Source organism: Argopecten irradians, chromosome 1 (assembly GCF_041381155.1).
Source record: "Argopecten irradians isolate NY chromosome 1, Ai_NY, whole genome shotgun sequence".
Taxonomy (NCBI): Eukaryota; Metazoa; Mollusca; class Bivalvia; order Pectinida; family Pectinidae; genus Argopecten; species Argopecten irradians.
The window spans coordinates 58,348,083-58,362,758 of record NC_091134.1 but is presented as its reverse complement, the minus strand read 5'-3'; the positions used below and the strand labels follow the sequence as shown (position 1 = coordinate 58,362,758).

General features: G+C 36.0%; 1 pseudogene; it reads right to left on the bottom strand.

Moving 5' to 3' along the window:
* Positions 1 to 1,419: 1,419 nt before the first annotated feature.
* LOC138335605 (STAGA complex 65 subunit gamma-like) lies at positions 1,420 to 10,509 on the bottom strand (annotated as a pseudogene).
* Between the last annotated feature and the right edge of the window lie 4,167 nt (positions 10,510 to 14,676).

Here is a 14,676-nt window from a genome sequence, read left to right as displayed (position 1 = left end):
CTGTTATGCATATCAAAAGAGTGGCGGTTCCAATTCCTGACCGTTAATGAAAGTACAACAAGAAAATCATTGATGTATTGGGAGAAGAGAATTTATGTGCCTGAAGCGACTGAATGGGATCATGAAGTTTCTGCTTAACGAGAATTTCGATTTTCAACAAATATCGTAACATTTTATCTCCGCCATCTTTGCGCCGGTTATTGTTTATTCAGTGTCCGGTGATGTGAAAAACCGGCTGATCTGATCGGCGAGCCGGTTTAGCGCAATGTCGCTGCGCAACCTGGCGCTGCATTTTTTTCTTTGAATTCGAGTCGAGTATAGGAGGGTGTGGACCTTAGCCGACCGCCGTGCCGGGTCTGCCGCAGCGGGCTCCACCCGCTCTTGACGAATCGAGCAGCTAGGGCGTACTATAGGACACAATTGCCAAATGCAACTACAAATCTAATAAAATGAAGGCGAGTAGGGTAAGGTCCACAGTCTTTTTCCTTTTACACAACTTTTGTACAGTCAAATTTCTGTAGTTTGGCCTTGTACACAATGCGTAACCCTACCTATACATCTCTTCATAGTTAAAATTTCTTTAACACACCATATTGCACACAAACAGATCTTCATTTTTTGTCACATTGTAGTATAGAAGCCTTATACACAAGAGTCCTTTTCTTCACTTTCTTTCTAATCTCTCGGCTTATGTACAGATAAAGAATATAACATCTGCAATCTCCAGAAAAGTTGTCACATATACAAGTCTCGGTTGATCCCAGCAGCCCTGAGAGGAAGAGTATATTACACTAAATGTTCAATTCCAAATAAAAAGCATACTTTCATGTCAGTCTTGTGTTCCCTTCATGTATACCATTTACGAGTATACAGAAAAATATTAAAGCTCAAAATAGTTTATATTAAATGTCAGCATGCTCTGATGTCATTTTATGAACTTTGACCTGTGGATTGTCTGAATCCATATCGGATACTTGTACTGTGTTTCCTTTAAACATTTCTGTTTATTTCTTCCTGTTGTTGAAAATCAAAATCACAAAACATAATTATTAAACCTTCCTCTTGTTTTGTGACTATAAATACAGAATTTCTACAGGGGCAGCCAGCTAGTGCTTTTAATCAATACAAAAACACACACAAAAATAAAAATATTTTTGGTACTTACATCTATACACAAAGTTACATATAATAAATATTCTTCAAAAATTTTTGTTGAAAGTCAGAGCCAGAGCCAATATTCAGTTGTTTTTTTTCTTTTTTTTTTCTTTTTTCTTTTTGCTTTCAGTATTTTATAATTCTGATTTCCATCAATATGTCCTATGGAACTGCACAGTAAACTAACATTAAAATCAAATCACATACTAGCAGGTGTTAATTAGATAACAAAAATAGAAGTTGCTTAATCTACCATAAAGTTTCTCACCTTTTCTTAGGTTTACTTGGCCGTGAGGTGATCGATGGGGGAGACATGATATCAGAGCCAGGGATAGAGGCTGAGGGTCTGTTATACTGTCTCCCCCTCACTCAGCTGTGCGATGTCGGGTGTCCGAGGGGTGCTTTACACTCCCAGGCTCGTCATCAAACACATCAAAACTGGAGACGTGAGCTGAAACAAGACAAGCATGAAATATTAGTAGGTAACAATAAATAAAATACTTCATTTGATGAAAAAAACAAACAACCAACCAATTTCTCAGACGCGTAGAAGAAACACACAGCCAATCAAAGATCTCAGCAGCAACTATCAAATCAATTATATATATCATCTAAAAATGCAGCCAATCAGAGACCTAAGAAAAAACAGAACACAAATCAAAGACCTCAGATGAGAGCAAAAATAACCAATTAAAATGTTATCTAAAAAACTTTCAACCAATCAAAGAATTTAGCAGAAAGGAAACCAATCCCTACCTGGTGCCACCTTCAGCCGTTTCTGATTTCACGCTCTGCCATTTTGAATCCATCTCTGTTGTTAGTCCTCCTGTAGATTCATGTTCCACTGTTATCTCAAATCCACTCAGACCTAAAAAATAATACAGGTTTTAATTCAATAATTTAAATTAAAAAAAAAATAACATGTTATAGGCGTTAAGTTAAAGATTCATAAAAGTCCAAATCACTAATGGTACAAATTCAGTTTTTAATGGTCTTTTCAGACTATTCCACTCAAACATTTTTATTCAATATTTCGGGGAAGAAAAGTAGTGTAATTAAGTATGAAACAGGTCCTTTTAAGTATGAATGAGAGAAAACCTCTTTCTTAGAAGATTTACATGATTTCGTTTGGAAATGGACTCATTATCAACTTTTTTTTTCTTTTTTTTTTCAGTTTGTGATATCTCCACTGAATCAATACGATACCATTGAAACAAATGACCAATCATTACAGGCTCTCACCCTTCCAGGCTGCAGCAGCTGTTCCGCGTCATTGATCTCGTCATTCTCATCAAGGACAGGAAACTGAATCTCAGAGCAGGGCTCTTCTTTTATCCTTTTTGGGGAAAAGATGATCCCTTGTGGATTCTTGTATTAATGTTGACAGTAATATTGGGCAGTATGCTAGCAGCATGAAAATGCAGCATTCTTGCAGCATACCTGCAGGATGTGCTGCATTTTCATGCTGCTAGCAATCTGCCAATATGCTGTCAATATGCTTTAAGTCCATAAGGAATGATAATGATTGGTGTATGTAGCATAGTGGCGGCTTGTTTTAAGTGTTTTAAATTATACATTATATATAAATATATATATGCTGCCAAGATGCTGCAGTCAGACTCATCCAGTATGCCAGAGGCATGACGATTGATTCCTCTTATCTTATTTTCAAGAAATTGATTTTTTTAACCTGAATATTGCTGGATATGGTCACGAAAATTTGATGTTGTAAAATCTTGAGAATTTGATTAAATATATATATCCTTGTAGCCTTGTGTGTGCATGTGTGGTGTGTTTTGGTAGGATGAGGTGTTGATATTGCCCTGTCAAAGACACCTACCAGCACACCCCACCCAGCCACATTATACTGAAAATGGCCAAATCTGTTGTCCGACATTCTTTATACCAAACATTAAGAAGATGTGCAGATGACTTTTGATCATTTTTACCTGATGACGGGAACAGTTTCCATCTTGATCATGGATGGTAGTTTCATCTTTTCGTACTCGGCGACAAGTTGTTGGCATGTCTGTTCCATGTTTTTCTGGTAGTTGATGATATGATTTTGATAGAAGCTGTGGAGAGTTGTCACACTGCCTATCCCTACCTGATGAAACACCTCCTCTACGACATCCTAAAATTTAAATAAGAAGAATCAAATATAGTACAACACCTATCTTCATACAACATATAGGAAACACAATCCTACAAAGGATCTAATGTAAATGAGTAATTCAAGAAAAACAGTAGTGTATGGTACTTTATTCTGTAGTTATACATAATAACAATCTGCACTTGCGGGTAGGTATTGATTGTAATGTCACATGTGTTGCGAGCGTAACATCATACGTTTTTTTAGATAAACCGTGAATTGTGTTCTCACATAAATAATGACGTAACAATTGGATACCTACCTGCGCAAGGGAGCTTAAGTCTGTAAGTATTGCAGAAGATAGAGAATTTCTGCATAATAATATTATATACAATAGTCAGTATATGAATTCACGACGGACTAGTTCTCACGTGTAATATCCCTGAAAATTTGTGAATCTCATGACATATAAAGTGGAATAACCCTCTAAGGAAGAGTGTATAAACCACATGATAAAGTATTACTTACTGGAAATCCAATTATATCCATGTAAAAGTGTCGGTTGTCCACTGTCTGTACGCAGGTCGTGTGTGTCAACTGTTGGAAATTATCGGTGCGTGATATCAGTCAGCGTCTCCAGGATTGACTCATTTGGTACCATAGATTAAAAGAGAATTAATATTAGTCATCAAATTAATTGCGCTGGACAACCCTTAAGTCAATAACCCTGAAATTTCATAATGGAATGTCTACTTTGTTATATAGACTGAGTCCAATGTGTCTTCAGGGATGAATGAGAGTTAAATCGAAGCTTTTCCAAATTTTGCACGTATCAAAGAAATGAAATGAAATTCACAATGCTATCGTCAAAATATATATATTGTTTGTGGGAAATGACAACTCAATTTCTGATTTTATGAAAAGATAACTCTGCTCTTCTATATGAGTAAAGAAAACATATAATTCACCTGCATTTAGAAATAACATACAGCATGCCCATGGTACCTGTTGTCAATCATTCCATCAATTTTGGCACATTACTCAACAGACTTGTGATGAAGGAAAGGAATAATATTTTTGTACACAACTGAATTTCCTTCTTTTTATTCATAATAATCAAACCTAGCTATAGAGAGAGCAGATTGAGATATCACAACCCTCAAAAAACATTTTGTTCGGTCAGCCCAAAATCTTTCATACAGGTTGAGATCTCCCTTATATTTACATTACCTGACAGACCAAAGTGGGCATTGTGGACACACAAAGAACATTCTACACACTTACTGTCATAGCCCGTGTGAGCACAAAACAGCTGATACTGATCTCCTCAGCAGTTTTCTACATGCCAGATCATCAATATCTGGGGGTGGTTCACCTATACCCTTGACAAAGTCACTGAAATATAAACAATACACACAAGGTCAAAGGTCAATCAAAACACATAAGGCCAAAGATCAAACAATATTACACAAAAGATCAAGGTTCAATTAATACACAAAAGGTCAAGGTCAAACAATATACAAAAGGTCAAGGATCAAACAATACACAAAAGTTCAAGGGTCAATCAATACATAAACCGTAGTCAATCAATATACAAAAAGTCAGGGCTAACACAATACACAAAAAGGTCAAGGGTAAATCAATACATATAAGGTCTAGGTCAACCAATATACAAAAGGTCAGGGGTCAAATAATACACCAAAGGTCAAGGATCAAACAATACACAAAAGAGTCAATCAATGCAGCTGTCAAAGAATTATTTATAGTTTCAGCTCTGAATTAATTCTTCATTTAAATACTTATTAGCTAGGTTTTTTTGAGAATTTTCCTATCACTTTGTTTGTTCTATTGCATTTGGCCTTTACATAAATGTAAAACAAGCATATATAATCAATATGACCTTGCTAATGAAATACTTTTTTGACCAAAATAAAACAACATATTTTTCTTTTTTTAATCTTCATGAATGTATTTTACACACATCTTACACCTGAGTGACCTACCTCTCAGTTTCCTTTGGCATAAATGGTACTGGTCCCTGGACCTTATGTTTCGGCAGCGTCCCTGTAAATTCTGGTATGGGCGGTGTGGCTGGGTATGTTATCTCACTCTCTCCGTTTTTCTAAGAAACAATTAACGGATCACAAAATCAAAGTATTGACAGTACTGATAAGTAAGATATATTCAAACATACCGTTTTACTGTTATTTCCGTTGGATATTATGATAAAACGAGGTAGGAAGTATAGCACATTAAGAAAACAAATTTCAGATACATGTCAATTTGAAATAATGGAACTATATACCCAGTATATTATCAACATGGAACTATACCCAGGGAACTATACCCAGTATATTTATCAACATAAAAATAAAATAAAATCAAAAGTAGACTTAAGGCAAAATTGCAGAAAACTTGTATGTCAATTTAATTATCTTATACTTTGTGATATATCTTGCAGTTATCTCCCTTTCAACAAACTCTATATCACGCAGTTATCTCCCTTACAATAAACTCTACAGATCAGTATAGTATTATAGATCATCAACAATAATCAAACAAGAGGGCCCATGGGCCTTAACGGTCATCAAGATGTACCTTGGCAATTATTCACATATAGGAAATTAATTAGAATATAGTGTCATTGGTTGCCATCATTCGATTGGAGGATCAACCATGAGATGTATACAACACATTTGTTGGGACCATTACGAGGGCTCCTTTCATACAAGTCTATCAGCCAAAATCGAACTCGGATAGACACTTGAGAAGACGTTCAAAACTGTGTTATTCAAGGATGGCAGCGTTGAGGAGGACACCATCTTGGACTTTCGGGATCAACCCGAAAAAATAAGACCACTTTGTCGTGGACCATTGATCCAGGATCAATTTCATGCAAGTTTTCAGCCAAATCGCACCTTGAAGAACTTGAGAAGAAGTTCACAATGTTGTTTTCAAGATGGTGGCTTGTGGCGGCCATCTTGGATTTTAGTGATCGACCCGAAAAATAAGAACACTTTGTCAGAGGTGGGACTCTATGTCAGGAATCATTTCATGCAAGTCTCAGCCAAATCGCACCACGGGTAAAACCTTAATAAGAAGGATCAAATGTTATTTATCAAAGTTGGCCGGCAGTGGCGGGGCCATCTTATGATTTCGGATATGACCCAAAAATAACAACACTTTGTTCGGAACCATGTCATGGTGTCATTATTCATGCAAGTTTATCAATGCAAATCGCACTAGTAGAACTTGAGGGATGAAGTTCAAAAAAATGTTTTCAAGATGAGCGGCTGTGGCGGCCAACTTGGATTTTTTTTTTTTTTTTTTTTTTGGATCAACCCGAAAAAAATAACAACACTTTGTGTCGGGACTAATGTCATGAATCATTATCATTTCAAGTTTCAGCCAAAACCGTCACCGGTAGAACATGAGAAGGAAGTTTCCAAAATGTGTTTTCAAGATTGTGCTGCTGATGGCCGGCCGAATTTTTATTTCGGATCGTGACCGTAAAATATAACAACACTTTGTCGGGACATGTCAGGATCATTTCATGCAAGTTCAGCCAAATCGCACCGGTAAGAACTTGAGAAGAAGTTCAAAATGTGTTTTCAAGATGGCGGCTGTGGCGGACCATCTCTGGATTTCGGATCGACCCAAAAAATAACAACACTTTGTCGGAACCATGTCAGGATCATTTCATGCAAGTTTCAGCCAAATCGCACTTGTAGAACTTGAGAAGAAGTTCACAAATGTGATTTCAAGATGGTGGCTGTGGCGGCCATCTTGGATTTTGGATTCGAACCCGAAAATAAGAACACATTGTCGGGACCATGTCATGTGATCATTTCATGCAAGTCTCAGCCAAATCGCACCGGTAGAACTTGAGAAGAAGTTCAAAATGTGTTTTCAAGATGGCGGCTGTGGCGGCCATCTTTGATTTCGGGATATGACCGAAAAATAACCAACACTATGTCGGAACCATGTCAGGATCATTTCATGCAAGTATCAGCCAAATCGCACTAGTAAAACTTGAGATAAAGTTCAAAATGTGTTTTTCAAGATGGCGCTGCTGTGGCGCGCCATCTTGGATTTCGGATCACCCGAAAAAATAACAACACTATTGTCGGGACTAATGTCAGGATCATTTCATGCAAGTTTCAGCCAAATCGCACCGGTAGAACTTGAGAAGAAGTTCAAAATGTGTTTTTCAAGATGGCTGCTGTGTGGCGGCCATCTTTTTATTTTGGATCGAACCCGAAAAATAACAACACTTTGTATTGGGGAACCATTTTCAGGATCATTTCATGCAAGTTCAGCCAAATCGCACCTAGTAGAACTTGAGAACGAAGTTCAAAAATGTGTGTTTTCAAGATGGCGCTGTGGGCGGCCATCTGTGGATTTCGATTCAACCCAAAAAATAACAACACTTGTCGGGACTATGTCAGGATCATTTCATGCAAGTCATCAGCCAAATCGCACTGGTAGAACTTGAGGAAGAAGTTCAAAATGTGTTTTCAAGATGGTGGTCTGTGGCAGCCATCTTGGATTTCGGATCGACCCGAAAAATAACAACACTTTGTCGGAACCATGTCAGGATCATTTTCATGTAAGTTTCAGCTTCAATCCCACACAAACTTGAAAAGAAGATTGAAATGTGAAAAGCTTACGGACGTCGGACGGCGCGACGGCGACGGCGGACGGCGCACGGCGCACGACGACGGACGAAGCATGATGACTATAGGGACCCTGGGTCAGATGACCTAATAATAACAATGACAACAAAAAAGCTAGAATTTTAGCATTCTTAAACAATGAAAACATTCTAATCACTTGGATGTTAGCTGAGGTATGGAATGGGTGTCATGGTAATATATATGAAACGGCCAAAATAAAAGAAAAACCTTTCTAGAGCAAAAAAAAAAAAAAAAATATTATACATACAACTGCTTCCTGTTGTTGCTGGACACTGGAAATAAGTTGTCGGAGTTTCTTGGCATGTTGGACCAGTCGGATGGTATGTAAAACGATGGGATCCATCTCAAACTTTTCACTTGGTAAGGGGCTGAAGCAATTAATAAGGTATTTAATCAAGTATCTATAAATAGTTTATTTTAAAGTGTTCGAGCTGGGATTGGAAAATAAATGCTTGGCAAAGTATAGGATAAGATGACAGTCGTTTGTAGAAAGTCACAAATAATTATGGAATTATATAATATACTCATCTATAATTTAAAAGGAAATTGGAAAAGGACCTACATATTGTATAGCTTTTTTATACCACTAGTTATCATAATATAAGCATACCAGGTATTGATAGATATGCAGAGTTACTAATAATAATACACAGGTACTTTCCACTGATTTACAGGACTGGTCTACTTTACCTATAGATATGTCCTGTTTTCATGATTTTCCTGAGGGGGATGCCAAAATTTTGAGAGCTATAATTGAAATCCATCAAAATTAGAAAATTACTGTTCTGGATTCATGTACATTCTACACAACTTGCTGCTGCGCTTTATAAAGCTGAAGTCATGCTAAATAGATTTTTGGTATAATTAAACATTAATAAAGTACATACTCGTTAGTGGGAGGATGGTGCCTGCTGGACGGCTGGTGAAGTCTTGGACCTTCTACATCCATAGGACGAGGTTTTGTCATTTGTTCCCTCTCAATGGCCGCGATCCCAGAGTCGTTATCAGGAACACTGGCAGCTCGCCCCAATATGTTTGTGGAAGTCTGTATGGCACTGAACAGAAAAAAAAACAGAAGCTACAAAATTACAAATAGTAATATAATAAAATATAAACACAGAGAATTATATTGAAGTCATTTCATTTTTTACAAGAAACTAAATGAAGACATTAAACAAGAATAAAAATAAAAAAAACACTATCAGTTGTTAAAGCAGTTAATGCCGGAAAAACATAAATTATTTTATTTGTCTTAAGGAACATATTTAGTCCTAAGATGGTGTAACTCCAAATTGCTAAGCACTTCAAGGTAACACATACATGAAAATATAAGAAAAAACACACTCTTACAAAAATTCAATCTACACTGACAGCTTCAGTTTGAGGCCCACCAGTTTTTATACCACAGTAAAAAATCCCATCATCGTAGAATTTGACATGCTTTTGACAGTTCAGCTTCTATTATATAATCAAGCGGTTCAACACACTTTTCATTAAACCTGACGAACTAACTCTTCACCCTGTATAAAGCTCCAGTGCTATTGACACATTGTAATGCAATAACTTCAAGTGATAAGCCACCTTCCAATAGAATAAGGCAGCATTAAAAAACGGAAGAGCTAAATTATTTTCTTCTCAAAATGGGAGATTTTACAAGAGAAGGTTAGATTGTGAAACTATGAATAAAAAAAAAACAAAACAAAAATTCGCGCTCGACGGTTTCGCGTATCCGCTAATTCGCATCGAATTGAACTTTCTAATAACATTGTCATAATTAATGTGGTTAACAAAAACAACTCTATCTGGCTTCTGCCCTTAAAGGCCTTAGCCATCAGCTCATATTACCTTACATCCGAGAGAATATGTTATATATATCGTTCTTTTCAACAATTATACAAACTTGAAACTATCATGTAACATGAATTTTTACGAAAACAAAAATGTTGCAGATAAATTACAAAAATTTTCTTATGTTACGTGCAAAGCATGTCTGTATAGATACTATCAAGAATTATAAGAATTCCAACATACTAAACAGTAACTTTGGGTATATTTTAGATTATAACACATGTCGTCTGTCAACTCCTGGTTTGGAAAAACTATCTTTCGATGAGTCGGGGTAGATATAATAGCGGTAAGTGAGATATACTTCTTATAAGAAGAAAATTATGATAGAAAGATTTAGGAGTGGTAGTGTTTATGTCTTCAAGTACTGTTTTTATGATAATGTTAACTTGAAGACCTCTAGATGTACGTGCATTGTACTTAAGTCAACAGGTATGGAAATAGTGCCATTTATTTATTTACATTATGAGGAAACAAACTGAATGTTTAAATATGTCCCAGGCGTCACGCTATAATGTCTATATGTGACACTTGGGTGTGGAGTAGTCAGGTACCAGTAGGTCAATGGCTGGTTCCAGTAGTCTGTCAGATATAAAGAAACACTATAGTTTTAAATTACCCACATGATGGTTTTCTTGGCATTTTAATAAAAAATAAAATTAAATGTTGTTCTTCGTACTGTCGTGGTTTGTAAGTGAGGTCCAGTTGAGGTTTTTCCATCATGTCTTCTGTTGAGCTGAACTTGTGTTGTGGGTATATCTCTGCTTGTTGTGATAGCGTTGCTGGCTCGTGCGTTTGGAGTTTGTTCGCATTTGCATGATTTGATTTGTCTGGTGAGGGGTCTCATTGCTTTTATGAAACTGTTGATTGTAGAATTTCTGTTTGCCTTTTGAAGTGTGTGTCTGTTGTAGACGAGTGTGACCATCTTTACGTGTAGGGCTCGTATAATCAGTTGTTGTTCATATAGAGTCTTTTTTGGTCGAAGTATCTACAATAATTCTCTAATGTTATATTGTTTAGTGTTGTGTTGAGTTGGGGTTGTCTTGCTCATCTGTATTATTCTAACCGACATCTTGGGTGTGAAGACGTTTAGATATTTGGTTGGCGTGAGTCAACGTATAAAGTTTGTTATCTATTGGAATGGTATGAAGTCCAGTAGTAGTTTTCTCGCATAATTTCTATAGTACTGAACCTTGAGTTGTTGTATCTGGCTTGTTCTGTGGTATCGTGCTGCCTCGAGGCGTTGTGGTTTTTTGGATTTGCATGATTTGATTTGTCTGGTGAGGTTCACATGCTTTTCATGCAACGTGTTGACTTGTAGAGCTAGTCCTGTTTTGCTTTTGAGTAGGTGGTGATCTTGTTACGCATGTTGGCGGACCATCCATTTACGTAGGTCTGTAATATCAGCGGATGTTTCCTAGATTTACGGAGTTTTATTTTGATAGTGTAGCTGCAAGAACTTTCTTAGGTATGATAATGTTTAGGGTGGACAGTTGGTTTTTTGTTTTGCCTCATCTGTAGAGATTTGGAACCGTACATTTGGTGTGAAGTCGCGATTTGATGATTTGTTGCCGCGAGTCTACCGTAGAGAGTATGGTTATCCTTTGGAAGTCCTAATGATTTTTGTATGTTCAAGTGTTTTTGGGTATGTTCTTATTCCACTGATTTGTGTAGTCGTAAGATTTGGAATTGATGTATCCATAATGAGCTCTGCAGTTTCATTGTGGCTTGATTGCTCTTTAGTGATCTCATGGCATTTCATTTAATATCTTTGTCTAATCTTGTTCCCGAGTTTGGCTGTGTAGTAAATGTATTCATGTATCTGGGTTCTTTTCTCTGATCTCTTGAGTCCTGACATCAGCTTCTTTGTATACTATGGACATGGCATCGGCTTTTGTCTAATGGGTGGTGTTGTTTCTGTTTTGTTTATGATTTGAACTGAGTCTGGTTTTTGTAAATGGTGAGGATCAAGTATGTGGTCACCTCTAGTGGGCTTTGTTTGTAAAATTGTGTGAAAGTAGCTGTCTGTATCAAAATGTCTAGGTAAAGCTAATTGTTGTATTGTGCCTTGATCTAGCTTTGCCTGTGATTGTTTGGTTGTTCTGCCAGTCGATTTGGGGTGGAGGTTGAAGTCTCCACTGCGATAAATGTCTATTGTTATTGTTATATTGAGGCCTAATCATTTAATCATGGATATCGAGTAGGCTGCTTGTAGTGAGGTTGTCCTTTAATCTGGATGGTCGTGGTTCTGTAATATGCTCCAACTATGAATGTTGTGTGCATTAAGCCATAGTCATGTGTTTGCCCAAGACTGGATTATTGTCGACACCAAAAGAAACATCAAAGCTAAGCGGAATTAACGAAAATACTACATCACGCAAAGTCCAAATATTATTGAAAAAAACGGCACAGCAACTGTGAGCAGTACAGTAATTTCCTTCTTTGTGCGAACAGTCATTGACTGGAACCACTTAGAGGACAAGGTAGTAAGTGGGGGGGTGGGGTTGCCCCAACATTGGAGAAGGCTTTTAAACATGCCCTGTAATGGAGTACGGTTAAAATGGCCCCACTGCAATAACGGCCCCAGTTAAAACGGCCCCAGTCGAAACGGCCTCACTTTTATGTAGGCAGATATAAGACAAAGCTTATGACGGAACACATTGAGATTAATTAAAAGTAAATTTAAATGAATGTGAACATGTTTGTTGTCTATCTTATTAAAGATGGTTGGTTAGGTTAATACTGTATACCTACATATACAAGTAAGTGATGTTGCGAATGATGATTTTTTTTACGTTCACGATCTCTAGCAGCGTTTGATAGATTTAATATTCAAGTAAGAAATCAATTTGAAATGTCTTCAAAATACTTTTAGTATTGATTTCTCATCATTTCATGAATGGTTGAGACGAAGATAATGTTGAAAAGGGAAGTGCTAGCATTTAACTCGGAAATTACTTGTACTTGTTTAGTAGGAGTTTTTGATATTTTGACAAACGGAAAATATTGAGAATGCAGTTAAAGTAATGAATATATTCAAATCTTTAATTATTGCAAAATTTTTCAATATGTTCAATGTGTTGATTATATACATTTGTCTTCTAAACGTTCACTGTAAAATATGTGGTAAGTTTTGCTTGTAACATTATCTTACAAAACGAATTACATGTAGCTCACATATCAGTATCTAAGAAATTACAAGAAATAGATTATCTTTCTCATTAATTAAATAGAAAACGTCCAAATGATAGTATGTGAAACATTTTGTTAAACTATTAGAAATCAAATGTACATGTGTCAAAAATTTAGTGAATTTGAGCAAATGTTTGTTCTTAGTTATGAAAGACGTTAAAATAAGTTTTAATTATGTGAATTATGATAACATGCACTGAAATTTCGAAGAGAACGGCTTGAGTTTTACATGAGACCAACAGAATGTATGAGGCAGAATTGAATTGTATCCTTTATATATAGACATGTATTGATTTACTAATATTCATGATTTGATTTGTTATTTCCCGTACAGTTTACCGTAATTTTGTGGGATATCAGCGCCTTTACAATTACACCGTATACACTATATAATTACCATATAATTAGGTATACACTGACCACGGCTAATTCATCTTGTGGTGACAACTGTCAATCATAACTTGTTATGGGTTCAGATTCTCTATTTGCTTTGGGTTTACAGTGACGATATACGCCACACTCACACAACTTTGATAAAAACATACATTCTTGATAAAATTGAAATGTATTGTAGTAGAGAAAGAGAGCACAAAACTTGGTCTTAATCTTAATTACAGTAATGTTCTTTTCTAGGGCTAATGAAATATAGTTACAAAGATTATTTTATTCTTTTATATTTTGTGCATTAAGTAATTGAGCATTAAGTAATTGAACCAACTTAAACATGTTGGAATATCGGACAAAAAAATGGTTTTCTAATATGAAATCTTCATACACTTTGCACTTTTAAGGAAATAAAATTCACCCTCACTATCGTTATTGCAAAATGCAATATTCTCCTTTCTCTTCTCCTTTCTATATATATTTACACCTTATGCAGATAACCGAGATGTATGCAATAATAAGATGTTTGTATGAAGTTAATTCGAAAGTATTTCCAGCAAAAGCCATCTGTATTAATGTTTTTGTTTTTTTACCGAGGCTATGGAAAAATAAAATTAAAGCTTTCGAATGAAATATGATTGTGTCTATGACCCACAGTCCGTTATAGTCTCCGTGATAAACACGTATATTTCATTGACTATATTAAAAGACTAAATGTACATCGCTAGAACCGTGACCAATTTCACGGCTATTTGCGTCCAATTTGATCATTCGTTGATCTAATAATAAAATATCAGAAACAAAAGTATCCATAATTTAACATTTATTCTGCCAAAGAAATGTTTTACAGAGGTGTATAATTTACAATGTAGTGTTGTTAGGTTGTACAAAAGAAAGAACAAAACACAGCAAGAAAACCTATCAAAGATATTAAACAATTTCACTGTAACAAGCATTGTAGAATATCTAGGCATAAATTCTACATGTATAATGAAATGATTAGTTACAAATTAGTGCCGTCAAGGATTTATATGTCTCATATACGTCCTTGGTGCCGTGTTTCGTATTTTTCTATCATTATAATGTACAAGCAAAATATAAATTCTTATAAATAAAATAAACAAAATCAACGCTGAATATAAGCTGAAATAAACATGCGTTCCTTTTTTAAACATTTTTTGTAACGGGGCCGTTTTGACTGGGGCTGTTATTGCAGTGGGGCCGTTCTGACTGGGGCCGTTTTAACAGTGGGGCCGTTTTAACTGGGATTCACATAAACAGACAGTATAAAAAAGAGAAAACAAAGACACC